General features: G+C 51.8%; 1 long non-coding RNA gene across 4 annotated transcripts; it reads right to left on the bottom strand.

The window, feature by feature from the left end:
* Nucleotides 1-2,231: 2,231 nt before the first annotated feature.
* Nucleotides 2,232-25,469, bottom strand: LOC101904174 (uncharacterized). Of its 4 annotated transcripts, none has more exons than XR_239730.5 (5): nt 23,655-25,469; nt 23,083-23,160; nt 20,029-22,043; nt 14,994-16,356; nt 2,232-12,278 (listed from the first exon to the last, which is right to left on the bottom strand). It is a non-coding gene; the product is annotated as an uncharacterized lncRNA (long non-coding RNA). The 4 variants fall into 4 exon arrangements; XR_001494945.3 differs by lacking the exon at nt 2,232-12,278 and having other exon boundaries at nt 13,438-15,280; nt 16,173-16,356; nt 23,655-24,532; XR_009492612.1 differs by lacking the exon at nt 2,232-12,278 and having other exon boundaries at nt 13,438-16,356; nt 23,655-24,530.
* Between the last annotated feature and the right edge of the window lie 316 nt (nt 25,470-25,785).

Below are 25,785 nucleotides of genomic sequence, written 5' to 3'. Positions count from 1 at the left end.
GAGGGGAGCATGGCAACCCACTTCAGAATTCTTGCCTGGAGAATTCCATGGACAGAGGAGCCTGGTGGGCTTCAGTCCGTGGGGTGGCAGAGAGACACGGCTGAAGCGACTGAGCGTGCAGGATTTGGAGGACACTTCGACAAGCCAAGGAACCCCAAAGATTACCAGCACGCCCTCAGAAATCAGGAAGGGGCCTGCAACAGAGGCTCCTTTTGGACCTTGGAAGGAACAGCCCAGCCATCACCTTGATTTTGACTCCTGCTTCCAGGATGTGAGACAATAAATCTCTGTTGTTCTGAGCCACCGACTGGAGCACTTTGTCACAGCAGTCCCAGAAACTGAGCGCACGCCCTCTGTACCATGTGACCATCATATATATTCAAAGAAATAAGTAAGTAGTTGGAAAATTTTTTGGCCAAGAGAAGAAATAAAGTAGGCCCTATACCGTGGCTCTGTCTCTACAATCACGCAGAGCTTCACGAGACATTCGGGGAATTTGTTTCAGCGGAGCCAGCCACACTTGGGTGAGTATTGTGAAAACGAAAGACATAAACCAGCGGACGTCCAGGGCAGGCAGGACTCCAGTCCTTCAGCCTCTGTCCTGGACGCCCGACCCAAGCTGAGAACTTGACTCTGGGGAGAGTAGCTCTTTCCCCAGCTTGCCTTCTTATCTCACATTTTTTTAAGACAAAAAAGGTGAATTCCTTTGAGGAGCAAGAGAATATGCCTGAGCCCAGTGAAGCGACCAGAGCTGTTAGGAGACCTGATCCGGGGGCTTTCGGCTGCTGTCCATCATCGCCCAGCAGTGACCACGGAGCAGCCCCACAAATGCCTCAGCAATGCCGGTGCCACAGACGCCCGGCTCCCTTTCCGCCTGTCGAGTGAGGCTGTGCCTTCTTGAAAACTGGGTCTGGGTCATATTTGTATCTTTTGTTAGCTCTGAAATTAAAAAAGTTGCTATGATCACAATGCAATCGAGACATGGGAATGTCTGGTCAACTCAACAAACTCAAAACAGATTTTGACCCTAGATGTTCAGCTGGATATTTTTGAAAGAAAATACTTTTTAATAGGATGTTTTGGATTTACAGAAAAATTGCAAAGATAATACAGAGTGTTCCTGTATGCCCCACACCCATTTTCCCCTATTATTAACCTTACACATTGGAAAAGACCCTGATGCTGGGAAAGACTGAAGGCAGGAGGAGAAGGCAATGACAGAAGTTAAGATGGTTGGATGGCATCACCGTCTTGATGGACATGAGTTTGAGCAACTCCCGGAGATGGTGATGGACAGGGAGGCCTGGCGTGCAGCAGTCCATGGGGTCACAAAGACTCAGACAAGACTGAGCTACTGAACTGGACTGAACTGAATCTGGTACATTAGTTACATTAATGAAACAAAATAGATAGCGTCATTATTAACTGAACGGAGGTTCGCGACACTGTACAGGAGCCAGGGATCAAGACCATCCCCGTGGAAAAGAAATGCAAAAAAGCCAAAATGGCTGTCTGGGAAGGCCTTACAAATAGCTGTGAAAAGAAGAGAAGTGAAAAGCAAAGGAGAAAAGGAAAGATATAAACATCTGAATGCAGAGTTCCAAAGAATAGCCAGGAGAGATAAGAAAGCCTTCCTCAGTGATCAATGCAAACAAATAGAGGAAAACAACAGAATGGGAAAGACTAGAGATCTCTTCAAGAAAATTAGAGATACCAAGGGAACATTCCATGCAAAGATGGGCTTGATAAAGGACAGAAATGGTATGGACCTTACAGAAGCAGAAGATATTAACAAGAAGTGGCAAGAATACACAGAACTGTACAAAAAAGATCTTCACGACCAAGATAATCACGATGGTGTGATCACTCACCTAGAGCCAGACATCCTGGAATGTGAAGTCAAGTGGGCCTTAGAAAGCATCACTACGAACAAAGCTAGTGGAGGTGATGGAATTCCAGTTGAGCTATTTCAAATCCTGAAAGATGATGCTGTGAAAGTGCTGCACTCAATATGCCAGCAAATTTGGAAAACTCAGCAGTGGCCACAGGACTGGAAAAGGTCAGTTTTCATTCCAATCCCAAAGAAAGGCAATGCCAAAGAATGCTCAAACTACCGCACAATTGCACTCATCTCACACGCTAGCAAAGTAATGCTCAAAATTCTCCAAGCCAGGCTTCAGCAATACATGAACCGCAAACTTCCAGATGTTCAAGCTGCTTTTAGAAAAGGCAGAGGAACCAGAGATCAAATTGCCAACATCCGCTGCATCATTGGAAAAGCAAGAGAGAAAAACATCTATTTCTGCTTTATTGACTATGCCAAAGCCTTTGACTGTGTGGATCACAATAAACTGGAAAATTCTGAAAGTGATGGGAATATCAGACCACCTGACCTGCCTCTTGAGAAACCTATATGCAGGTCAGGAAGCAACGGTTAGAACTGGACATAGAACAACAGACTGGTTCCAAATAGGAAAAGGAGTATGTCAAGGCTGTATATTGTCACCCTGCTTATTTAACTTATATGCAGAGTACATCTTGAGAAACATTGGGCTGGAAGAAGCACAAGCTGGAATCAAGAATTGCCGGGAGAAATATCAATAACCTCAGATATGCAGATGACGACACCCTTATAGCAGAAAGTGAAGAGGAACAAAAAAGCCTCTTGATGAAAGAGGAGAGTGAAAAAGTTGGCTTAAAGCTCAACATTCAGAAAATGAAGATCATGGCATCTGGTCCCATCACTTCATGGCAGATAGATGGGGAAACAGTGGAAACAGTGTCAGACTTTATTTTTGGGGGCTCCAAAATCACTGCAGATGGTGACTGCAGCCATGAAATTAAAAGACGCTTACTCCTCGGAAGGAAAGTTATGACCAACCTAGACAGCATATTGAAAAGCAGAGATATTACTTTGCCAACAAAGGTCCGTCTAGTCAAGGCTACGATTTTTCCAGTGGTCATGTATGGATGTGAGAGTTGGACTGTGAAGAAAGCTGAGTGCCAAAGAATTGATGCCTTTGAACTGTGGTGTTGGAGAAGACTCTTGAGAGTCCCTTGGACTGCAAGGAGATCCAACCAGTCCATTCTAAAGGAGGTCAGTCCTGGGTGTTCATTGGAAGGACTGACGCTAAAGCTGAAACTCCAGTACTTTGGCTACCTCATGCAAAGAGTTGACTCATTGGAAAAGACTCTGATGCTGGGAGGGATTGGGGGCAGGAGGAGAAGGGGACGACAGAGGATGAGATGGCTGGATGGCATCACGGACTCGATGGACATGAGTCTGAGTGAACTCTGGGAGCTGGTGATGGACAGGGAGGCCTGGTGTGCTGCAATTCATGGGGTCACAAAGAGTCAGACACGACTGAGTGACTGAACTGAACTGAACTGATACTTTATTCAGATTTCCTTACTTTTTAACTGATATCTTCTTTCTGTCCCAGGATCCCCTCCAAGGCACCTGATTGCATGTAGCCATCCCATTTCCTTAGGCTCCTCGGGGCTGTGACAGTTTCTCAGACTTTTCTGGTTTTTGATGACTTGGACAACCTTGAGGAGAGCTGATTGGGAATTTTGTGGAATGTCCAGGGTTTTTTCCTCATGATAAGCTGGGATTATGGTTTGGGGAGGAAGACCACAGGCAATATGCCACTCTCATCACCTCCTGTCAGGGGTACATACAGTTACGATGACTTGTCACTGTCAATACTGACCTTGAGCCTGGGCTGAGCTTGTTTCTCCCAGGCTTCTCCGCTGCGAAGCTGCTCCAGCCCCAGGCTTCTCCGTTGCGAAGATGCTCCAGCCCCAGGCTTCTCCGCTGCGAAGCTGCTTTAGCCCCCTAGCCCCGCCACACACACACACACACACACACACACACACACACACACTGTCCTCCTTGGAAGGAAGCCTCTGTGCACAGCACACACTTAGGGGTTGGGGCTCTGCTTTGTCTCCTTGAGGACAGAACGTCTCCATAAATCATTTGGAATTTTCTGCAGAGAAGACTTGTCTCTCTTCCGCCATTTGTTTATTTATCCAATCATTTGTTTATATCAGCGTGGGCTCATGGATATTTATTCAGCTCAGGGCTGCTTTATTTACTTAGCGAATCTTTTTATTGAACAGGATGGCTGTTTTGGAATCATGAGCAGATCAGCTCAGAGCTCAAAACCCACTGCACAACCATTCACTCCAGCCTCTGTTTTTGCTCACGTGGTGACCACATTTCTGGAAACTCCTTTATTGGCCATGTAGGGGCCAGGCGTGCCCTCTGGGCTGCCTGGGGGCACAGGTGTGAGCAGGCAGGCCGTGTGCCCCCACACTGTCAACATTACGTTTGGTTTGGTTGTTTGCACACCGCCCAGCATTCGAACGTGGGGAACAACACAGACCATCTAATTCCTGTCCTCAAGAAGCTCCAACAGTCATTGGAACAGACACGAGGCACCCCAAACTCACACGAGAGGCGAGAGAGAGAGAAGTGCGGAGCCATCGTAAACCAAAATACTTCAGGTGCGCTATAGGGCAGTTTACCGAGGAGGGTTTTCTTGAGCTGGTGCAGGAATAGCTTTTCTAAGAAAAGCTCTATTTTGTGAAAAGTGGGAACTGGAGATGTGAGATGACCATGGGAAGGGATGATGGGCTTGAGTATATTTTTGTGTGTGTTTGGTTTTTTGAAGGAAGAATGAACAGATGACCATAAACCTTATAATCACTATTATAGTCCATCTACTCTTGTTCAAAATCTTCTCTAAAAGCCAGAATCATTTCCTGGCTTGCATGTACTTCATATAACTCCCCGTTTGTCAATTCATATTTAAAGAAAATTTGTGCTAAGGAAAAAATGGGAACCCATGGCCAGCTGCTCACCCTGCACTCACGAGCCAGGCCTTCACGGAGCGCTGTGGGGGTTTGCCCACTCTGAGGTTTCCGTCTGGAGTCTGGGCCCCCATGGGCATGGGGATTGGCTTTACTCTGAGAGACCCCAGGTGAGTTTGGTAAAAGGTTGTAATGTAGACAATTTTCTCTACAAATCAGGAAAGCAACTGATTCTCATGAGATTTTTATATGTAGGTCAGTAAGTTTGCTGAATTTGCCTTTCAGGTCAGGAACTGGAAGAGATCTTGCTGGTTGCTTGCTGTAACCTCACCGTTTGCTGAACGGAGTAGCTGGGGTGCAGAGCCAGGTGACAGGCCGGGGCCGCCCAACGGTGAGCGCAGAGCCACGGCCAGCCCGGGGCCAGGGACGCCCAACAGGCCTTCCTGGGTTCTGATCTGGGGCGGCGGAAACTCTTTGTTTTAAAAGTTAAATATTTCTGTCTCAAAACAGCTGGACTTCCTGCTTCTGTAGGGAAAATAACACTGTGTGTGTGTGTGTGTGTGTGTGCGTGTTATCAGGAGGGGCTCCCCAGGTGGTGCTAGTCGTAAAGAGCCCGCCTGCCAATGCAGGAGACATGAGAGACGTGGGCTTCATCACTGGGTTGGGAAGATCCTGCGGAGGAGGGCATGGCAAACCACTCCAGTATTCTTGCCTGGAGAATTCCACATACAGAGGAGCTTGGCAGGCTACAGTCCATGGGGTCACAGAGTCGGATACAACCGAGCCTCTTAGCACTCCTACGTGTGTAGCTGGGGAAAAGTGGTAGTAAAACCTCATCCCAGGTAACAGTGTGATGATGGCACTCAGTTCAGTTCCGTTCAGTTCCATCGCTCAGTCGTGTCCGACTCTTTGTGACCCCATGGACTGCAGCCCACCAGGCCACCCTGTCCCTCACCAACTCCCGGAACTTGCTCAAGCTCACGTCCATTGAGTCGGTGATGCCATCCACCTATCTTCTCCTCTGTCATCCCCTTCTCCTCCTGCCTTCAATCTTTCGCAGCATGAGTCTCTTCCAATGAGTTGGCTCTTCCCGTCAGGTAGCCAAAGTATTGGAGCTTCAGCTTCGGCATCAGTTCTTCCAATGAATATTCAGGACTGAGTTCCTTTATAATTTACTGGTTTGATCACGTAAGAGTGTAATGATGGCATCAAATTGGTATTAACTTGTAACAGTGGTCATTCGGCTGAACTTCTCTACTTTGGAGCAAGTTGCTGGCTTGAACTGTCTCCAGATAAACGTGCCTTGCCCTGAGTATCATCTCATAACCCATGCTACTGAGATGTCATGGAAACATTCCTCTTCTTAGAGGTTGCAGTCAGTTGGCCTTTGGTCAACAGAATCGTGTGTGTGGATCGCATTTGGTCTCCTAATTGACACACATGTTATATGTCAAGTGTTTGGGTTATCTGTTGCTGCATAAAAATTCTGCCTCCAAACCTTAAAAGCGTATTGCTAAGTGGAAGAAGCCAATCTGTAAAGGCTATGTGCTGTACGATCCCAGGGATGTGACACTCTGGAAAAGGCAGAACCATGTAAAAAGACCACAGTGGGAAGAGCAATGATTGTCGGGTTGGAGGGTGGACGAGGGAGGGAAAAACAGTGGCACGCAGGGCATTTCTAGGGGCAAAATCACTCTATATGACTCTGTCATGGGGACATATGACATCATAGTGTTAGTCAATTCGGTCACGTCCAACTCTTTGTGACCCCATGGACTGTAGCCCACCAGGCTCTTCCGTCCATGGGATTCTTTCCAGGCAAGAATACTGGAGTGCTATGCCCTCCTCCAGGGATCTTCCCCTCTCAGGGATCAAACTGGTATCTCTTAAGTCTCCTGCATTGGCAGGCAAGTTCTTTACTGCTAGCACCACCTGGAACACCCTATTACATCAAACATTCGTCAAAACCCGTAGGGTGTATAACATGTTGCTAGAAAACTAGAGCAAAAAGCATTGTTTCCTGCTAATCAACAGGAAGCGTGGCTTAAACCCATGAAAATTCTGTTATATTCAGAAAAAAAAAAGAAATATTACTTTCAAGCAAAAGAAGTCATTAGACGTAGGCTAACGGTATTTCTTACTAAGCTCTTAAATACTACAGCAAACACCCATCCTATAAAAGCCACCAGGAAGGGACAGGTGGGTCCCACCGGGGACCTTTGGGGCTGATCCGGTTCTTCCCTCCGAGACACGGCCCAGAGACCTGGGTGCAGCCGGGGTCTCCCAGGCCGTGGGCACCGCTCCTCGGCGAGGCCTGCCACCTCTCCAGCAGCCCCTCCCCACCCTGTCCCCTGCCGCAGGAGTCTCTCTTCTGGCTGTGCCTCCTGCTTTGGCAAGCACATCTGGCAGCATCCTAAACCTCTTCTCCTCTAATGACTTACATTTTGGGCGCACAGAAGCCAGAGGGGCTCCTAGACCATTTTTCTTTCTGGCCTGGGGCTGCCTCCAGCAAGTCTGAAGAGACTCGGACAGTTATCTGCCAGAAGTGTCACTGAATTCAGGGTCACAGAAGGAAGATGGTGACTGCAGCCATGAAATTAAAAGACGCTTACTCCTTGGAAGGAAAGTTATGACCAACCTAGATAGCATATTCAAAAGCAGAGACATTACTTTGCCAACAAAGGCCCGTCTAGTCAAGGCTATGGTTTTTCCAGTGGTCATGTATGGATGTGAGAGTTGGACTGTGAAGAAAGCTGAGTGCCAAAGAATTGATGCCTTTGAACTGTGGTGTTGGAGAAGACTCTTGCAAATCCCTTGGACTGCAAGGAGGTCCAACCAGTCCATTCTGAAGGAGATCAGTCCTGGAATTTCTTTGGAAGGACTGATGCTAAGGCTGAAACTCCAGTACTTTGGCCACCTCATGTGAAGAGTTGACTCATCGGAAAAGACTCTGATGCTGGGAGGGATTGGGGGCAGGAGGAGAAGGGGATGACAGAGGATGAGATGGCTGGATGGCATCACTGACTCGATGGACGTGAGTCTGAGCGAACTCTGGGAGTTGGTGATGGACAGGGAGGCCTGGTGTGCTGTGATTCACGGGGTCGCAAAGAGTCGGACACGACTGAGCGACTGAACTGAACTGAAGGAAGATGAGCCAAGATAAACTCAGGCTGTCAAAAATCCATGGAGGGCAAAACCAGTGGAGTCACAGGGCTGTGGGAGAGGCAGAGTGTGCCTGTCACAGTGGGCCTCATTTCAGGATGGACAGATGCTCCGAGGGCTCCCTGGAGGAGGCAGTGGGAGAGGGTGGGGGAGAAAGAGGAAGCGAAGGATGAAGAAGATGATGCCGGCAACAGCCAGCGTCCATGGGGAGCAGCTGGAGGAATTCTGGCAAATACTTGTACGTGAGATAGTCTGAAGGAAGGCCCAGGCCGAAAAGGCCCTCCTTTTTCTGGGGTGCTAAGGCCAGGGGTCCACAGGGAGCCGTGAGGAACGGGCTGGGACTGCAGAGCTTGGGCTGCGGGAAAGCCCACCTGGGAGGCGAGCAGCAGGCATGAGCCCCTGTGCTGACCGGCTGGCGGGGCCAGGTGCCGCTCAGCGCAGCCAGCAGGTGGCAAATAGGCCCCCACAGGGCCCCGCCTTTGTAACAGGGACTCGCGAGGCAGCGAGGGTCTCGGGGCGAGGGGAGGAGGGCAGGGTCGCGAACCCCCCTGAAACCTGAGACCGAGCTTTTGGAAAGGAACGCTTTCCTCATCCTTTTCCTGGATGACAGCAGCCAGCTGTATCCAAAGTTCACATCTCAGGACTCTGGCAGGAGACGCTCTCCTCTCGGTACCTGAGCAGATAGGGAGCTTTAGAAACTTAATTTAAAACAAGTGAAAGTTCATCATGTAGCACGCACCACCCAGAAGGGGTTTTCAGTTGTTCGGAGTATTCTGAGGCTATAAGTAGGCAGGGCGTTCTGCCACAGTTGCCCTATGAACACAGCCTTTCTGCTTGGAGAGAACAAAAATAAACTTCAGTCAGTGCTCCCAACCCCAATTGCTAAGTTGGTAATCTACATGCTTCTCTTTGTCTTTGCACCACTTCCGTTAGAAAGATAGGCACCCATGAGGCGTATCACCCCGCAGTAATCGTGCAGACGTCAGTCAGATACTGCGCTCTCAGAGAACACGGGGGTGGACGCCAAATGGTGTTTGTAAGTGGCTAGCGAGGGCTTTGCCTCTGAAGCACGGTCAAGTTCTGAAAATGATTTCCATCTGAGGAGGGTTTGGGGGCCTGGTGTGACAGGAGGGGATGGGGTCAACCAGTAATCTGACCGCCGCGAAAATCGTCACAATTATCACCTGCGTGGGTGGTCCTGTCCCAGGCTCAAACCGACCTGGAACAAAGCAAGCATCACACCGCTCTCTCTTGTCCCTGGAGGAATGACTCTTTCAGTGCCGAGGCCCTCCGTGGTTAATGAAGAGTAAAGGCACGCTGTCTGCGAGGCTGGAGCCAGCACAGGACTTGAAGACCCCAAAACTGTTCCCCTCAAAGTCCAGGACACAGGCTCCAAGACCTCCATCTGCGGTGTGTGCACACCTCCCAGCCATTCGGTTAAAGGTGAACCTGAGCACTGCTGTGAAGGGCTTTACGGATGTCAGTACGCTCCCAAGTCAGCTGACCTTACCCCGGGGAGGTGACCCAGTGGGCTCAGAGATTCAAGCAGGAGAGGGACCTGACATGCCCTTGCTAACTGAGAGGGGAAGGGCCCGTGGTGAGGAGGTGACCCCCGCAAACTCAGAGCAAGTCTCCGCTGACACCGGCAGGAAAAGGACCCCAGTCCTGCAACCGTAGGGAACTGGATCCTGCCAACGAGGAGCATAAGCTTGGAAACTCCAGACGTGAAGGCCGCCAGACCGCACTGGACGTCTGATCCACAGAGACATCAGTAACATCGAGATGACAAACCGTAGCTTTCAGCACTGTTTGTGCTGTTCATGATTCCACGGTGGGAAATGCATACAGCCTCCTTCCAAAGTGTCAGTTGCTCAGTCATGGCCAACTCTTTGTGACCCCAGGAACTTAGCCACGCACACCCCGACCCCAGGCTCCTCTGTCCATGGGATTCTCCAGGCAAATACACTAGCGTGGGTGGCCATTCCCTTCTCCAGGGGAGCTTCCTGACCAGGAAGCAAACCCGGGTCTCCTGCATTGCAGGCAGGTTCTTCCCATCTGAGCCGCCAAAGAAGCCCCTATGCGCCCTTCCACGGTTATCTTCATTGTTTTCACTCACTCTCATCCTCTATTTCTGATGCACATTAAATACAAGGTAAGCCAGACTGAGAAGAATGATTTTACATCAGAGAGCCTCCTCTTAAAGAAAAGGCCCTGGAGACGCAGGTTCTATCCCTGGGTCAGGAAGATCTCCTGAAGGATGAAATGGCAACCCACTCCAGTACTCTTGCCTGGAAAATCCCATGACGGACGAGCCTGGTGGGCTGCAGTCCATGGGGTCGCGAAGAGTAGGACACGACTGAGCGACTTCACTTTCACTTTTCGCTTTCATGCACTGGAGAAGGAAATGGCAACCCACTCCAGTGTTCTTGCCTGGAGAATCCCAGGGATGGGGGAGCCTGGTGGGCTGCCGTCTGTGAGGTTGCACAGAGTCGGACACAACTGGAGCAACTTAGCAGCAGCAGCAGGCATAAGAAAAACAAAATAAAATAGGTTGCTGTCTGCATCAGGCGTAGGCAGTCTGCCCCTGAGGTGTGGTGGTTCACACCCCTGACATCCGCAGCGCTCAGATTCTCAGAGGTGGGCAAGTGGGGCCAGGACGAGGGTGAGACCAGAAGGACCCAACTCAAGGCGAAGGGGGGGAGGGCGAAAAACTCCGTCACTAAGATAAATGGCGTGTCGAAGTTCTGATCAAACACACACAACACAGAATGCGCCTCTAACCACTTTCAGGTTCAGCGGCTTTACAGTCACGCTGCCCCGTCCCATCTCAGCCTCCCCGGGACTCTTTCCATCTCGTGAAACTCTGTCCCCATCGTACAGTAATGTCCCAGATAATAGCATATTAATGCAATGTTTGTATCAAACTCTATTTTTTAGAGAAGTCTTAGGTTCACAGCAAATTTGAGAGAAAGGTGCCGAAATCTCCTGCCTGCCCCCTACCCCCCCATGCCTTGTTCCCACATTATCGGCACCCCCACTGGGGTACAGTCGCTATGATCGATGACCCTACACTGGCACACGGTCAGCGCCCAGGGCCCGCTGTTTACATCAGGGTTCATGCCTCGTGTTATACATTCCAAGGGTTTGGACAAATGCTTAATGGCATGTATTCATCACTGCGGCGTCCTACGGAGGAGTCTAATGGCCCGCCCAGGCTCCTCTGTGCCCCGCCTGTGCCCCCTCCCTCCCTCCCTGCCCCCCAATCCTGGGAGCCCCTGATCTCATCACTGTGTCTATGGTTTTGCCTTTTCTGGGATGTCATTGAGTTGGAATCACAGCACAAGCCTTTTCAGATTGGCTTCTCTCATTTACTAATACGCATTTAAGTTTCCTAGTACAATACTTTTTTTTCAAAGATCAAAATTAATACCAAAGAAATCCAGGATGAGCAAAATATCGAAATGTAAAGGCTAGCTGGGTCTTCACACGTCAACTCACTCTGCAACCCGATCGTGTAACAGACTCCGTCCTGTAATAAAACTGGGACGTTTGCTCCGACCGTTCGCTGCCAATAGTTCCGCTTATTTGAGGAGGCCGTCTACATGAATTATGGAGCCGGCCGTGACAGATTGGACCTGGAGCCTGGCGGCCACGGGCATTCCTGCTCGTCCCGCCCCTCCCTTGCCGGACGTTTCTGGGAAGTTCATAGGTGGTGGGTGGTGTCGATTACAGCTGAGAAATTAGTCCAGATCATGAAATAAATAAGGCCTGGAGAGTCAGCATGGGGCTTGTGTCCTCGGCTTCCAGCACAAGCTCCCATCACTGTTTCCAGAGCTTTTCCTGGCTTGACTTCAAAATAACTGCGTTCTGAAGTTCAGCAGGAAAGCGCTTCCAGGGATGAGAGAAGTACTTGGTGCCAGGAGAGGCAGGGTCCTGTCCCTTCCCAGCCCCCTCCCTGCCCCTCGGGTGGTGTGAGGTGGGGTGGAGGGGCTGCCAAGGCTGGCCCCCTGCTTAGGCAGGAGGAGCCCCCCCAGGAGGCAGCCCCGACAGTGCTGAGCAGGCGTGACTCACCGGGACTAGCATCTCCAAGGAGCTCATCGAGGGGACCGGGAAGCAAAGACGTCACTCCCTTGAGCCCGGTCCAGGGAGGGTCAGAAAATGCCATTTCTAATGTCCTTTGGATTGAAGAGGGTCTCCAGGCTTCTCACAGGCCAAGGAGTAACTTGGCCAGAGTTGGCTTCTGAGGGCGTGGGGTCATGGGGGAAGGAGGAAAATGCTCCAAGCCTGACAGCAAATGCCTGGGGAGATGGAGGAGAGAGACGGCGATGGGGCCGGGCTCGAGTGGGGCCAGGAGCAGGCTGAGGGCTCTTCCGGGCAGAGCAGCTGTGAGGCGCTTTCCTGCTGAGGAGACTAACAGGCCCCCCACCTGCCCCCAGGGGAAGGGACTGTTTCTGGAGTGACTGTGGATGCCCACCACCTCGCTACTTTCTCACGTCTACTCTCCTATCCTGAACGTGCCACGGAGCATGTTGTGGTCGTAATTCAGTCACTCAGTCGCGTCTGACCCCTTGAGACCCTGAGGGTCGACCCCTGCAGCATGCCAGGCTCCCCTGTCCTCCACCGTCTCCCAGAGTCTACTCAAACTCATGTCCGTCGAGTCGGCGAGGCCATGAAGGAACTGGCTTTTACTCCCTGATCTTCTGGACCTTAGCTCTTAGGTCCCGGAGCTGAGCCTCCTGGAGTTTTCAAGGATTGATGCAGCCATGGCAGGGAGCGTTGCATCTCTTCACATCGCCTGTGAACCCTGACTCCGAGAATAAGGCCACACCTGCACCGGAGTCACGCCCTTCCACGCAGGGAAGGGGGGACGGGTCACCTGTCGTCTCACAGGCTGCCCTGGAGCTTGCGGGCGAGGGCTCTGGGAAGCCCCGGGTCTCGGCCCAGGCCTGGCAGAGGTTGGCTCTCCTCTCCTGCCCTCAAATAGAGGCTGGGTGCTGCTCCCCTGCTCTTGCCAAGCGTCTCAGGACTGGGTGATGAGGGGTGTCTGAAATAACCATATTTTCTCAGGGTGAAAAGTCCAGCCCGGAGCTGCTCAGGGGTGGCTGGGGTGGGCTTCCCTGGAAATTCTGCCCATGTTGAAGGATGTCATGCGGCGATCAGGGCATCACACTGACTTTCCATCTCTCCACAAAAATAACAGAAATGACGTTCAGCCCTAAACCACCTCGTTTACCAACACAGAACTTCCCTGAAACAGCCTCTAGCGCGTGCGCGCGCGCACACACACACACACACACACACACACACGCCAAGATTACCTCCCCTGACAGTGAAATGCAAAGCAAGAAGCAGGGAGGAGGGTGGCAAGGGAAACATTTCAGACCAGACAGGTGTGTTTCTGCGTCACGCTCTTGGCAGGGACGTTCATACAAAACAAAACGAGATGCACACGCAGCCTCTGGGGCACCGAGTGTTTATTCTAAATCTGTCCCCACTGGCGGTACCACTGGCTGTGTCTGCTGCATCCTGGGCCTCTAATTGTGATTTTCTTTCCTCCCCTGTTAGAGTTTTGTTCTTTTGAAGTTAGGAAATGTCAGTGGTTTCTTTCAAGCGTTTTTGGGCAACACTCTTTTTTTAAGAGTCAGAGCAGGAAAAGGCCATTCAGCTTATCTCGTTCACTTCCTGAAATCCAAACAAGCTCTCAGAAAACCGCATCACACCCCATCCATTCAGCAAGGGGCTCTGCACTTGGACAGGAGATCTCAGGGCCATTTCGCTTTTATAAAAACCTTCAGAACTGGATCTGAAAAACCTCCAGAGATTTGGAGAAATAACTTGAAAGCTTGAGGCTAAAATTGGGTGGTTATTTCCCTTCTGAGGAAATGATTCAGAAAAATCCTTTCTTTCCTCAGAGAATTCCATCCCCGCTGGCTGCCCAGAGGCCCCACGCAGACCAACGGCTGAGTTTTTCAGACTTGTGGGCTAATTCTGTTTCTCTGCTGAGCAGAGGATGCCTCCAGCTGTGCCAGTTCCTCCCCTGGTCCTAAGTGAGGACCAGACTTTGAGAGCCACATGTGATGGGAAGGAAGAGTTGGATGAATCTACTCGCCCCCATCAAATAGTGCTTACTTAAGAGTCATTTGCAGGGACCCCCTGGCGGCACAGTGGATAAGAATCCGCCTGCCAGTACGGGGGATGCACTGATCGCTGGTCTGGGAAGATCCCACAGGCTGCAGAGCAACTAAGCCCCCATCTCACAACTACTGAACCCCAAGTGCCTAGAGCCCATGCTCCGCAACGAGAGAGGCCACCGCAGGGAGAAACCCGTGCACCTCAACGGGAGCAGCTCTCACTCGCCGCGACTAGAGAAAAGCAACGAAGACCCAGCGCAGCCACAAAAAAGAAATAACTTTAAAAGTCACTTACAGAACATCAAATTTCTCACTAAGCAAAACAAAAACAAAATTAGAGTTCGAACCCCAAACTTGAGATCTAATTTTCTCCAGAAAAAAAAAAAAGGTTTGAAGCTCCCTGCCTTAAAAAGATGGAGAAGGCAATGGCACCCCACTCCAGTACTCTCGCCTGGAAAATCCCATGGGTGGAGGAGCCTGGTGGGCTGTAGTTCATGGGGTCGCTAAGAGTCGGACATGACTGAGTGACTTCACTTTCGCTTTTCACTTTCATGCATTGGAGAAGGAAATGGCAACCCACTCCAGTGTTCTTGCCTGGAGAATCCCAGGGACAGGGGAGCCTGGTGGGCTGCCGTCTATGGGGTCGCACAGGGTCGGACACGACTGAAGCGATTTAGCAGCAGCAGCAGCAGCAGCCTTAAAAAGACAATTATGAGAGGGCCAGTGGTCAATCCAAGTCAGCTGAGTCTCCAGAGCCTGCCCCACCTTGGTCAATAGTCTGTGCTTTCAGGACTTCTCCCCTTTTAATGTGGACGAGCAGAAACATCGAGCGAAACACACAGCAGGACCAGACAGCAGGAAGCAGGCAGCGCCCAATCCGACCTTCTCATGTGACGGGACAAAGCTCCTCGGAAAGTCCCTGGCGTGGTCCTGGCACCATGATAGCAGCGTGAGTGAGTCCTTACTGCTGCAGTCAACAGGGTGACAAATGACAGCAAGTGGTCGGATCTCTGAGTAGAAGCCGCGGCTCCCCGGGGCCCGCGGGGGTCGCTGTGTTCGGTGCTGGCCGCCAGGAATCTGCTCGCCGTCGTCAAGGCAGACAGTCCACCTATTCATCCTTCATCCTGATGCGTAACGGTGGAATCCTGAAGCTCACACTCTCAGAGGAGCTGCAGAAATGGACCCAGGCATCCAACATGGGTTTTTTTTAAGTTCTATTATCAAACCACAAGATTTGTAGTCGTATTTCATTGTCAGAGTTTTTTTTTTAAAAAAAGCCAGTCCCCAAATCATGACATCCGATTCTTTCTATTAGGACCTGATTCCTTGCTGTGTTTTTTTTTTTTTTTTCGCTTGCTGATTTTGAGCAAATTCCAGAGACATCGTGACCATCAAGTTTCTGTGATAAAGGAGACACTGTTCCTGAGTGTCTCACGAGGAGAGTCTGCTTATCCTAGGCAGCACAGTTTTATTTTGAATCATATATGTTTTGGTTATTTTTTTCCAAAATACATTACACACTTCTCAGTCCTCCTAAGACCTGATTTTTTACATAACAGTGACACACGCAGCATAATGTTCACCAGTCTCATCAGGGTTATGCGTGCAGTTCAGTGGTGATCACACACATTCACACTCGTGTGAGACCATCACCCTTGCCCGCAGGACTATCGTGAACATAAGAGAAACTTGCTTTGATAAAGACTCAGCATCGCCCATAAACCTCCAGCGCTGTGAGCGCTGTAACATTACTCATGGAGGGAGAGGGGACAAATGAAGTGTTTGTGCAGTTTATGCTACATGTTAGCTGACCTCGGGCCCCTGAGGTTTTGGGGTCGTGAGATGGTTTTTATTGCTCCCGTTTCTGTTATTCTGTCTTCTCCCATCAGGGGGTAACAACCATTTTCTCTGCTTTCAGGACACTTTTCTGTGACGCCCACTCTTTCCTAGTCTACTGCAGGAAAAGTCAGCGGTCAGACTCTCTAAAATGTGCTTAACTGAGAGTCCGGCCGTGGGGAAAACTTTCCCTTGAGTTAGGGTCAAAATAGCCTGTGAACGGACCTCACGACGTGCGTTTTCTTTGGAAAACATTTCTGCTTCTTCCAGATTCTTCCCTGCGTCTTAGGTGGTGGTGACTGACGCGCGTCTGGCCTGTGGAGAAGGGGGCTCATGCTTGCGGCTCTTCGTTGTCCGGAGCCCCCTTAACATCAAAAGGCAGCGGTAACATCTGGAAGCCTGGTCCCCACTGGGAAAACAACAGAGAAAATTAAATTAGGGAGACAAAAATTTAAGCAAACTCCCTTTCAGGTTCCTATCATTTCCTGCCATAGAAAAAAAAGAGATTCTTTCTTTATTTGCTCTCAATTTGTCTTGACCATATCGTTTTTACTCATGAAATTATCCCTCCTAAGTGTAGCCAGCAGAGAAATAAACTCAGAACCTAGACCTCAAGGGCAACCTTGGAGGGTCAATCAGGTTGCACATCCTTCTCCCCTTTCCACCCAGTACCTGCGGGCAGAGTGGGCAGGCTGGCGTTTTCTCTGAGAGCATCTGCCATGGGGACGTTACCGAGGGGTTTTAATTAAGTCACTGGTTCTCAGTTTGAGGCAGTTTTGCCCTCGTGGGACATTTGGCAGGGAATGGAAACAGCTGTGATTTTCACAACTGGGGGAGTGTGAGAATCGAGCAGGCAGATGCCAGGGAGGCTGCTTAACAGCCTCCAAAACCAGGAGCCCCCCAGGTGTGGACTCCTCAGCCCCTGCGTCAGCAGCGCTGAGGTGGGAAACCAGAGCTGAGGTGCAAGGACGACAGAGGAGACGGATGCTGCAGGCGGGGCCACAGAGGACCTCGGTGACTACTCGGGGGCCCGGGACCGGAAGAGTTCCTGCGAATGGATTTTTTAAGCCAGAGGACTTGCTTTTGGGGGTTTGAGCCTATAAAATGTAAACGATCCTTGTTGAATTGAGGCTTCAAAGTTGAGCTGAGCATTCTGAGAATTGTTGTATATATTACAACCATTTCATATAAAAATATGTGTTTATATATATTAAGTATAAGTGGGTTCTATATCTATATGTATATATATATATATATATGTACATAATTACTTACACACACACACACACACACTATTGGTTCCATTTCTCTGATGAACCCTGATAATCATTCACTAACTAGTTTGTAAGAAGAGAATTTGAAGACAGTCTAAATTTCCAACATCAAGAGCCAATATAACGGAATACAAAATATTTATTAAAAGGAACAATTAAGTTTATGCCTTGAACAGCTCTTGAAAACCAAATGTTGAATATACAAAGTGGTCCTAACAATGCACACAACAGGACGTCACTTGTATAAATTTTGAAAATACATAAATCAACCCTATGCCTTTATTACGGAAAACAGCGGTGCAATGAGTCTCTAAACCAGTGTCCCACAAGGGACCGTGGCGAGTTAGTCAGAGCTGTGTCCTCTAAGGAGGGAGGGGCGGGGCGGCAGGGATGTGGAGAAGAAGTGGGGTCCAGAAGGAACCCAAGGATTCCAGTTTCCTTGGTGAAACTTGGTTGTTTCATAAAAAATGTCTGCAGCATGAGGGACAAGATGTCTGCTCTTTGCAGACGGTGGTCGTCGTAGGTAGGATCCTGGTTCCTCCCAACATGCGTCCACAAGGAGTCCATGACGGAGGCATCGTTTGGGAAGAGTCTGTGCAGAGGTAACCAAGCAGCGATCCCAGGCGAGATCGCCCTGGATTCGGGTGAGCTCCAGGTCTGACGACAGCTCCTTTTCATCACGGACTTCCATTCCACTTCCACAGTTCTGGGCCTGTTATTCCCAAATATGTTCCTAAACTCGTGAGAGAAGAGCTAACCTTCACATTTCTTCAAGGTGCCTTCATCAAATGTGAAAGTTAGAGCTTGTCCTTCTTGAAGTGGTTGCAAACCTCTGATTTTGGCATCGGAATATGGTCTTCAAACCACCCCACCCGCCCTCGGGCCCTTATTTCTTCAGTGTGGCAGCCTTGAAACCTTATCGCTCCCTGGCAGGGCCGCAGGGGAAACGGCCAGGATCCCCACTCATCCTTGGGAGGAGAGCTGCCCTGTGAGCCGGCCAGCCTGCACTTGGATAAGAGATCGGCTTTTGTTGCATTAGGAGACCCAGGGGCTTGTTTGTTATGCAGCAGGACCCATTTTCCTGACTGATACAAGTCCCCATGCAGCTGTCTCATTATTCATTCTTCTGACCTCCTTGAACATCAGCATTTACAAACCTGCCAGAGAAATTCTCTAAGTGACTACGGCTCAGTCTGTTCTCCTTCAGATCACGAAACCATTCGTAAACAAGCACTAAAGTCACTTTATGATCTCTTCCACTGGGATTTCACAAATACCATCTCATAGCCAACATTTTACCTCCCTCATCTGACTCAGAAAAACACATTGTAATCAGAACACCTTTTGCACAATAAGGAAAACAAAGGCGCCTTCACATCTGGTGCTGGCTCCCAAACGCGGGCGGGCGCTGGGCTCTGAGTCCCAGCCAGCACAGGCTGCTCGCTCATAGGCTCCTCTGAGAGGGAGGCCCCGTGCTGGTGCGAGGTGTGTGCACACCTGTGTGTGTGTCTGCTGAGTCTAACTCCTCCTACCCCCAAACCGCACCTTCCTGTAGACCTCTCCCACACAAGCCTCCGCTAGCGATAGTGACTTGACTCAGGGACACACTGAAGGGACGCCGAGCACAGGCTCCAAGTTACAGAGGCCTGGGGGCAGACCCTAGCCCTTCTCAGCTGTGCGCCCACCCAAGCGACAGAAAATGGACCATCATGTCACCTCGTGGCATTTCTAGGGAATATTGAAAGTGCTTCCTGGAGGGCCTGGCTGGAGGGAAATCCCCACAGTCAAGGCAGATGAGGGTGGACGTGGTTCTCATTTTCCAGGACCCGTCCCCAGAATCCTGTCCCGAGAGGCAGATCACACCCCCTCTCGGAAGCCGGTCAGAGCCCCCAGATGCTCCCAGCAGCCTTGCCCCAGTGGGCGGGGTGGGGGGGGGGCAGACACGGGAGTGAGGCTTCCTGCAGCCAGGGAGGCCCTTCCCCCTATGGAAACCCCAAGCCCACCCCACTGGGCAAACCTGAAGACCAAAGAGCCAGACACTTCTGGTTGATGAGATATGTTGCAATCGGTTTTCAAGAAGGAGAAACCTGTGTATTGACAAGTTCATCTTGAAATGAATGCAGCAGTGAATTGAATGCAGCAAATGAATGCAGTCTTCATGGAGAATCACTGAAATGTTCCTGGTTGCTGATGGCTGATGACATTTCAGATGATTTTTCAGACTATATTTTATAAAAGCAATAATGTTGTGTGCACAAAACAAATGAGATATGTTTTCTTATTTCTTCTTATTTTGTATTTACGGAAATAAGGAGGAAGTGCCCCAAGTTTTGAGTCTAGACCCAATGTCCAATGCCAGCTCTGCCACCAGCAGCCAAGGCCCCAAGTGACCCCGTGTCTCCAGGGGCCTCGTGTCCACATCTCAGCACGGAGACGGCAGTGTTTACCTCCTGGGAAGGTCTGACGCTTCACGTGCATAACTTCCAGCCACACAGCTAGAATAGGACTCGGTGAAGAGTCAATTTTTTAAAAAATTCTAACACTCCCAACAACCGGGCTTCCCTGTGGTTCAGCTGATAAAGAATCCGCCTGCAACGCAGGAGACTCAGGTTCAATCTCTGGATTGGGAAGATCCCCTAGAGAAGGGAAACGCTACCCACTCCAGTATTCTTGCCTGGAGAATCCCATGGACAGAGGAGCCTGGCGGGCTACAACCCATGGGGTCGCAAAGAGTAGGACACAACTGAGTCACTTTCACTTCCAAAACAACCTGCTGGGGAAAGTCACTTTTCAAAGAAGGTACTTACTGGACACTGATCAGCCCCAGCAAAGTCGGAGAAGGCCGTGTTCCTTCTGCTTCTCCTCCACGGCCTCCATGTCACCAGGGGTTGGGGGAGGTGGGAAGACTTAGCTGTGGACCCCAGAAGGCGGTGTCGCATCTCCGTCCGGGTGTGGCTCTCTCGGCCACACTGACGAGCAGCCCAGAGCGGGCGTGTGAAGCCGCAGCGACTGTGCAGCCCCCGCCAGTGCGAGCCCACCCTAGCCCACCCGCCCCACGCCGAGCGGCCTGGCTCCAGCCTGTCTCCACTGGAACCCAGCACCCAGCTCCTCTCTGCGGGGCTCCTTAGACACGGTGGGTCAGAGAGGCCCCTGTGCCTCACCACGGGCACCGTCCACGTTTGCTCTCTGCTTCCTCCTCCCCTGGCCCGGCACCTTCCGCTTGCGGCCGTCCGTCTCTTTCCAGAAGTTGGCAGGTCAGCTGGAGGCCAGTCCTCACCAGCTCTTCCGTCTTTCCCATCGTCAGGTTAGACGTCCCATGAGGGCCAGGGATCCGCACTCTGCTCATCAATAACGTCCTCAGCAAATCCGTCCATGTCCTCCCGGCTCCCCTCGCTCCTCCACTCAGTCAGGGCAGCCCGGGCTCCAGCCTCCCCGTCTTCCCACCTCCTCCTCCCGGGAGCTCAAGCTTTCCCTCCCTGTTTGAGTTGATGAAAGAAGCAAGTTTCCTGTGCGCAGTTTATCATCCCCCAATCAAATGTGCACAGGCCATGGCCGCGGGTACCGCGCTCGGCCACTCTCCACCGCTTGTCGGACAGGCTCCCCAGGAGTGACCAGCAGGGTCTCCTCCTCTCTCCCGCGCTCCGCGAGTGGCTACCAGCAGAGAAGAGACCGCAGGAGACCCCTGGGCCCGGGTCTTCACAGTAGCCCCGCTCCCGCCTGGAGGTGGGGAGGAGGGCAGACAGGCCCCGAGCTCTGGACGCTCCTCCTCTCGGCCAGCGGGAAGGCCTGCGGGATGCAGGCGAACCCTTCGGAGGTTCTGTGCGGCCATGCCCGCCCGCGTCTCCGCTTTGTTCAGGAAGCAGCACGGTGCCCCTAAGGGACCTGGGAGCCGAGGGGCCTTCGCTCTAGCTCCCAGACGTGTCTCGTTGGCCACGTAATCTTGACCATCGGGCCTTCAGGGTCCTCCTCTGTAAAGCAGTGATGACAACGGCTGTTACGCTAGACTGCTGGGAGAACTGCTTAGCACAACTCAGGGCACGCGGTCTGATGGGGGGCGGGGCTTAGAGCACGGGGTCTGATGGGCGGGGGCTCAGGGCATGTGGGTGCCCGCACCACTGGAGGTCACCCCCCCGACCCGTGTCGTCGGACCGCCAGCTCGCAGCCCACGGTTCCACTTGGCCTCCCACAGTCGTGCTGTTTTCATCAAGCTTCTGTATTTTCGTTTGCATCCCATCAACGTGCTCCCCTCTGGCTCGCACAGTCATGACTTAGAACTGGATTTATAAGTTTTCGGCTGCTGTTACAAAGCTCCACCTGTAATGACCGCCCTGTTCAGAGCACTGTCCCCAGAGGCAGGGTCCCTGGTGTCCCCAGCTCCCCGGCCCGCTCAGGGTCTCGACTGCAGCAGTTCCCTAAACCATGAGGAGCGTGTTTGGCTCCCTGCAGACTGAACCGAGCGCCTGGAGCCAGCCCAACTCTGGATGGAACACAAAGGCTGAACCGGGCCCAGCAGGTCCCAGCTGCAATGTTTCGATTGCTCACCACCGAAAGAACTCTTGCCTCTATCTTTTACGGGAACAGATTTGCGCGTGTGCCCACTGGAGGGACTGCCTTCCGTGCTAGCTGGGACACGGGTGGCCCCGGGGCTGACCCCTCCTCTGCTGGCCGGGGCCTTGGCCGCTGGGCCCTTTGGGTCAGCAGATTTCTTTCCAGATGTCCACCTGCGCGCGTCCGTCAGACCACCTTACGCCTTGCCGGGGTCGCTCCCCTTGCTGGGTAATGCTTCTGCGAGCCTTCTCCAAAGCAGCTGCGGCCAGGGAATCTGCGGAGGAATGGCGCTTTATAAATCAAAAAATAATAACGGAGCGCAGGCTGAGCACCGGAGGCTGCACATGCCTGGGCGACCTCGCCGGCCGGGGCGCCGCGGGCGCTGGTGAATGACCACAGTGCCACCTGGTGGCTGAGCTGAGCTAGCGCCCCAGGATGCATGCGAACCAGTGTTATCACCACAATCCCAGAGAAAACATAACCCCGCAATCCAAAGAGTTCCCCCGGAAGCCTTCAAGCTGGGAAGAAGCATAGGATAAAAATCTCATTTTTTAAGACTTTGAATTTATTTATTTCTTTGGTCCCCATATAGTAAGCTGAATTTCTGAGTAGCTCTTTTTAGTGAGAGCTCACTAAAGAATAGACTTCTTTAGGGCATTTTATAATGTTGCTTTTCATAAGCAAAATATTTAAGACGCTGCTATCTCTGTTAACAAGAACGACCAAAAATGCTTATGAAACTCGAAAAGGAATGAAAGCTTGTGCTTCCTTTGTGTTACGTAAAAATGCCGGGTTTTAAGTTTAATTATTCAGACTGAGGACTTCCTGTCTAAACTCAGAACTCAGGTTCTTTCTGAGCCAGAAACCTGGCTTCTGCCCCCATCCACACATCCGTGAGAAAGGCATGCGTGACCCTGGATGTGTAAGCCAAGCTTGAAGAAGTCTGCCTCTAACAGAGCGTTTCATTAAAGTTCCAGCCTCTCGCTCTAAGTGTCTCCAGTCTAGACTGAGGAAAAAGCCGTGGCATATCTGGAAATCAGGGTGGGGTATGGCAGCTCAAGGAGGCGTGCTCCTTCTGGAATTTTCCACTCCCTCGACTGTTTCTTCATAACTGGAAGAGCCTTACCACTTCCCGCTCTACCGCATTGCTGTGTGAGAAAGATTCATACAATGGATTTTTATAAAGCTCTTTGAGCTTCTTTCAAGGGAACAGCCTCGTAAAAGTAACCAGTAAAGGAGAAAAAAACCCGACTGACACTTAGGTATGATGGTTCCAAAGAGGACGTGCTCTAAACATTATGGATCAAACCCACCTTAAAAGCAATGGGTGTGAACTCCAGGGAGACATGGAAGTGGCCTTGCGCGTGCTTTCTCTGCTGCTTACACGCCTGCTGAATAGAAACGTTGGTGTGAACCATGTGACATTTTCCAACAGAGCCAGAAGTGCCACGGTCAGGAAAAGTAAAACCCAAACAAACGGGAGTAATAGGCAAAGGCCCGAACGGCGGGAACCGAGTGCTCGCCCCTCCTCGAATCCGCGAGAAACTGGCCAGAGCCCCCTGTACAGAGGACGAGCAGCCGCCGTGGGCGCAGGGCGGCGTGAGCGCGTTCGGGGGTGGAAACCAGCTTCTCCACCTCGAGGCCGCCTCGTCCCCGGGTGGAGAGCTGCTTTCTTCTTCTGCTTCCCTGCTGGCTCAGATGGTAACCGGTCCGCCTGCCAATGCAGGAGACCCGGCTTCAATCCCTGGGTCAGGAAGATCCCCTGGAGGAGGGCATGGCAACCCACTCAGTGTTCTCGCCTGGAGAATCCCACGGACAGAGGGCTATAGTCCATGAGGTCACAGGGTCAGACACTGAGCGACTAACACAACAACAGAAAACTTACCATCTTAAGCACTTAACACGCACAGGTCAGTGGTGCTAAGACCAGTCACGTAGTGGTACAGCCATCACCACCGTCTCCAGAGCTCTTCTTGCAAAACTGAGACTCTCTCCCATTAAAAATTCACTCCACCTTCTCCCTTAGCCCCTGGAAACCACTTTCTGTCTCTATGAATCTGCTCTAGGGAGCTCGTACAAGTGGAATCATGCAGAGCTTTTTCTTCTGTGGCTGGCTTATTTCACTGAGGATGTTCTCAGCGTTCCTCCATGCTGCAGCACGTGTCGGAACCTCCTTCCTTTCTGAGACTGGACCGTGATCCACTGTGTGGATGGACCACGTCTTGTTCACCCATCGTCCACCGACAGGTGGGTGCTCCCCCCTTTCAGCTGCCGTGAATGCTGTGGGTGCTGCTGCCGTGAGCGGGGCGCCTGCTTTGCGTCCTGCTTCTCACTCTTTCGGCACACACGCAGAATGAAATTGCTGGTCATGGAGTAACTCCACGTCTAAGGTTTCAGGAACAGCTGTGCTGTTTCCCTCACAGCTGCCCATGCCGCACCCCCACCAACAGGGCACCGGGGCCAGCAGGGCACCCCGGCTCCGCTTTCCTGCCAGCGTCGCTTCTCTGTTTCTTTGACGGAGGCTCTGACGGGTTTGAGCTGACACAGTGCCTTCCTCTGATCAGGGAGACCCTCACACGCCCTGCCTGGGGGCTTTGTGCAGGGTGATCTTCTCGCAGTGTCTCGGAGGAGGACGTGCTGTACTGGACGTGGCGGTCAGGTTTCCTCTGCGTGGCCTTGTGACGGGCCTGTTTCTTCTGCTCCTCCCGCCCCCCACAAAGGACCTTGGGAGCTGGAGGAGGGGGGACGTCCCCCAGGACTTGGGGACCCTGGGGGCCGTGTGACTAATGCCCGGGTGGCATCCAGAGGTCAGCAGCGGCCAGGCTGGACCTTCTGCGGCCTTGCAAAGCCCCTGCACCCCACGCACATCAGCCTTGAAGGCCAGTGGCCGCCAGGCTGGGGGAACTGTGCAGATTATAAAGGAATGAGACCGAGACACAAATGACCCGGGGGGAGGCGGTGTGGCTCCACCAGGCCTGGGAGTGAGCGCCACGGACGGTCGCCCCAGTGGAACCGGTTTGTGCCCGGCAGGATCTGCTCACGCACAGTTGGTGTACGAAGTGGTCACTGTGAGACAGTTGTTCTCAACCAGCCATTGTTCTCACTGGCCTTTTATTTACCCTTGAAACGATTTTATTGTAGGGAGCCGGGAATTATAACCCCAGACTTGCTGTGGTTGGAAGACATGCACAGCTTCCCAGGAAAGCTTAATTGGTCTGCCTGTCTCGGTGTTTGAGTGTTTAAGACAAGATAAAAATAATCTGGAGGGAACATCTCTATTTTCACATCTCAGCACTCATCTCAGTCCCTCAGTCTCCTACTGAAAAGTCTAATGCTCTCTGCAAAGAGTCAGAAAGATGAACAACCCTCGGTTATGGGCCCATTTTAAAGGGTGGTAAGTGGGGACACTGGGGAACCAAGGACCCCACAGTAGTGGGGACTATCCTCGTAGGGAAGGAATGGAATTGCAAAGGTGGGCAGAGCTTCCCCAGCTAAAAACCGTAAGGGTAGACTCAGTGGGACCACCCGGGGGATCAGCTGAGTCCTGTTTCCCAGTGAAAAACCCACGTCTTCATCCTTCCTACCGTGAGAATATTTCCTCGGATTTCACGGTCTAGCAGCTTCTGCTTGGACCCTGTTCCTTCTGCAGTGAGTGGTCCCCGACCTTGATACACGTGAGGAGCACTGAGGGTGTCTTGAAAACCTAAGGCAGATGCCCGTCGGGCGGGAGACCACCGCGGAGGGAAGGCACGCAGCACCCGGGAGCTCCGAGCAGAGCCGCAGGGACAGGCTGCGAGGAAACCGAGTCACTCGACCTCCTCCTCCCCGCGTCCGTGGGCGCACGTGAGCGTGAGCGGGAGTGCCCTGCGCAGGCGGTGATCCTGCTGGCGTGTGGCTTCACCGTGGTGTCTGTTTTCATCTGAGGGATCTTGAAAGCAGATCCTGAGACGTGAGCCTGGACACGGTTCGTTTACGGGGAGAGTCATCCCACGAAGGAGTGAGGGGTGGGGTGTGGG

Source organism: Bos taurus, chromosome 23 (genome assembly GCF_002263795.3).
Source record: "Bos taurus isolate L1 Dominette 01449 registration number 42190680 breed Hereford chromosome 23, ARS-UCD2.0, whole genome shotgun sequence".
In the NCBI taxonomy this organism is placed as follows: Eukaryota; Metazoa; Chordata; class Mammalia; order Artiodactyla; family Bovidae; genus Bos; species Bos taurus.
Note: the sequence above shows the minus strand (reverse complement) of the source record. Positions and strands in the feature narration are given on the sequence as shown.